The sequence below is a fragment of the Malania oleifera genome, chromosome 7 (genome assembly GCF_029873635.1).
Source record: "Malania oleifera isolate guangnan ecotype guangnan chromosome 7, ASM2987363v1, whole genome shotgun sequence".
NCBI classification, from domain to species: domain Eukaryota; kingdom Viridiplantae; phylum Streptophyta; class Magnoliopsida; order Santalales; family Ximeniaceae; genus Malania; species Malania oleifera.
This window is the reverse complement of record NC_080423.1, coordinates 59,561,145-59,564,660: the sequence shown is the minus strand read 5'-3', so window position 1 is coordinate 59,564,660 and position 3,516 is coordinate 59,561,145. Positions and strand designations below refer to the sequence as shown.

Below are 3,516 nucleotides of genomic sequence, written 5' to 3'. Positions count from 1 at the left end.
GACCTTGTAAATTTGAATTCTGGTCTCCCTAGAGGTCTAAAGATTACTTCTCTCGCATGGCAGTCTATACTGGAAAAATTAGCTGCTAGCCAATCCATGCAAAAAATAATATCAAACCCATGCATGTCTAACACTACCAAAATAGCAAATAGAATCCTCCCCTGAACATCAACTGGACAACTACAAAGCATCCTACTACATCTCATTGCTGACCCGGTCGGCGTAGCTACTAATAATTCAACATCTAATGTTTGTATTTCAGCCCCACATAATTTAACACATTCCACAGATGCAAACGAATGCGTGGCTCCTGAGTCAAAAAGTGCAATAACTTTAAATGAAAGCATATTAACCGTACCTGTCACCACATCGCCAGCTGTCTCAGCATCACCCAGCGTCAAAGCTAAAACCCTGCCTGGGGCCATATTCTGCTGCTGGCCTCCACGTGGTTCTTGGTAGCCTCCTCGAGTAGGTCTAGGAGTAGGAGCAGCACCAATCTATGCCTGACAATTCCTTATCATATGTCGTGGCTAGGGGTGAGCATAATTCGAGGAAACCCGAATTAACCGAATTAACCGATCGAAATTGGTCGGTTCGGTTCGGTTAAAAAAACCAATTCGGTTGGTTCGGTTATGCCTTCCAACATTTCGGTGAATCAGGTTTCGGTTTGGTGAATAAAAAATATTAATTCAGTTAACCGATTAACCGATTTAATAAGGATACTCAAAACCAGAGCTGAAGAACCACCTGTTTTTGCTGGTCTTGAATCTCTCCTCGAGCTTGGCCTTTGTTTCTTTGGCGGCGGTGACCTTTTTGTTGCGGGACTGAAGGGTTTCGAGCGTGACGATGTCCTTGAGATCAACGTCGAGGATGTACTGCGTGGGCATAATGTGGTTGTAGTTCACCAGCTTGATGAAGGCCTTCATGCGGGACTTCTTTGCGGTCTTCTTGGCGGAGTCCTTGCAGTTTGCAGATCACCTTCTTCGGGTACTTGGCTATCCCGGCAACCAAAAAGTGCCCGTATGGGCGGTCATAGGTGCCATCATCGAACGATCAGATGATCACTGCTTTGTGGCCAGCGTAGTAGCCTTGGAGGAGGACCACCACCTTGTTTGGCTTCAGAAACTTCACCATTCTCTCCCTGTCCCCCCTCCCCTCTCTCTGTCTTTGAGTAAAACCCTATGCAACTCAATGAGCTCAGTTCAAATTTTGGGTCCCAAATGAAAGAACCCACTAGCTCGGAAGAAGAATTTGAGCTGGTAATCGAGTACATAGCTTCACGGCTGAACTGGAAGCATGTTATGTAGACGAAGGGTCTGTACTCTGGTGCTAGCCCCTGGTGCCCCATCTCTCTCTCTCTCTCTCTCTCTCTCTCTCTCTCTCTCTCTCTTTGAGTTTAAAAAAAGGAGATGAATCTGCACTTCAATTAGCTCGTGCCATTGATTTTGGTTTTCTTCCTTCTGTTTTCCTTCTCTCTCATTGTCAGATCTTCAAGCAATGGAAGTATAGAGAAGGAAAAAACATTAGCCATGATAAAACCTGATGGATTATTGGGTAACTACACGGATGAGATAAAGAAAGTTATTTTTGATTCTAGCTTTAAAATTATCAAGGAAATTACAGTTTAAGTTGATGACGATAAGCATTCTTTGAAGAGCTTCTTTCCTAGCCTTAATGCATGAACCTGCCTTTTGGTTAAATTCAGTTAACTGTATTACCTGAAAAAAAATTCGGTCGGGTTTGGTTTGGTTTGGCCCAATGGTTCGATCGGTTCGGTTAACAGTATTCTCTAACCAAAAATTTAGGATAATTCAGTTAGTTAACTGAATTTGGCTGAACCAACCATTTGCTCACCCCTAGCCTTGGCTCCCCACACCGATAATAGACACCTCACCCGGCACGATACTCCCCCAGGTGTCTCTTCCCGCAAGACGGGCAAGATGGAGATGGCAGCATACCTTAAAAACAGCGATTCCCAGTCTCTTGTCTCTGGTCTCTGTAATAGCTACCTCTCTTCTACGAACCACAGCCAACTCCCTACTGGGAACCGAAAGGTGCGGATCTCTTCTTCTACCTTTGCTTCTCAGCCTCCAACAGCTCCCTAATCTCCGCTATAGTGGCTTTATCTACTAGCTCAGCAAAATCCTGCAACTTCAGAATCAATACCTGCTTGTGTATTTCTCTCCTCAGATCTCTCTCAAATTGGCATACCTTCTTTGCTTCATCTGGTATGATGTACAGGGTAAAGTGAGATAATTCGATGAACCTCACCACATACTGCTGTACGGTCTGCTGTCCCTGCTTCAGATTTAGGAACTCCTCAATCTTCGCTTCCCTGGACGAGGCTGGAAAATACCTGCGAAGAATGTCTCCTTAAACCACTCCCATGTCATCTCCACAGGTACCGTCCTCTGTTGCTCCAAAAAGTTTCACCTTCATCCATCACCTCTCAGCCTCTCCAGTCAGTTTGTAGGTAGCAAACAGCACCCTCTGCTCCTCAGAACACTGCAGCACTATAAATATTTTCTCTACTTCCTGTACCCAGTTTTCAGCGACTGTAGGGTCAGTTCCTCCTAAGAAAGTTGGAGGATTCATCTTTATGAATTTCTTTATCGAGCTACCATGGCCTGCAGACGGACCACCTTGTTCCCTCGAACTCTTGGCAATTTTGGCCATGATTTGCTGTGCCATGATGCATAGTGCATGTGAATCACTACCCACAGTGCCTGAGGGTCCAGTACCCTCATTCCCACTAGAGTGGGCACTACTGCCACCACGGTCCATCCTGAAAAACAAGTAACTTAACTCAGAACCCTCTTCACTATACATATCATCCAACTCATATAATGTATTCTCCTAATTAATTCATCTTTTCTGATCTTAATTCAAGGTTCAATCCTGCAACTTAGATACCCAACCCAACGATAGTTTACCATGACTTTACTGAAATCGTCACCCCAGGAAAATCATACAAACCACCAAGGAAGTCCTACATCTAGACAACAAAACCAGACCTCAAATCCCCTTATCCTATACTCTGGTATTATTACTGCCGCACTCTAGACTCTACCGACCCGTGGGTAGCGGGGACACCTTCCATACATAGCGGAACCTAGGCAGCAGTAAATGTAAATTACATTCATCAACCAATAATTACATAATACTAGAGTCTACTTTATTCCCATTGATACTATATTTACATATACAATCCCCAAAAGGTCAAGATAAACGTAGGATCTTATAACAAAAATCTCTTGATCCTATATTAGAACTTACCCTTCTAGCAGAGAAGCTCAACTCACTTAGCGGTGACCCTGACCCGCCGGTCTCTCCGGGTTTCCTGAAATAATTTAAACTTGGGGTGAGACACCTCTCAGTAAGGGTAGATAAATTAAAATCAGTTGTGTGGCAACATGAATATTTAATGTTGTAATACATATACCATACATTTCACATACCATAAAACATAAATCATAATATGATTAGATAAACATATAATTTCATACTTCCAAGTAA

General features: G+C 43.5%; 1 pseudogene; it reads right to left on the bottom strand.

Annotated features, from left to right (window-relative positions):
* Positions 1-710: 710 nt before the first annotated feature.
* Positions 711-1,134, bottom strand: LOC131160855 (large ribosomal subunit protein eL27x-like; annotated as a pseudogene).
* Between the last annotated feature and the right edge of the window lie 2,382 nt (positions 1,135-3,516).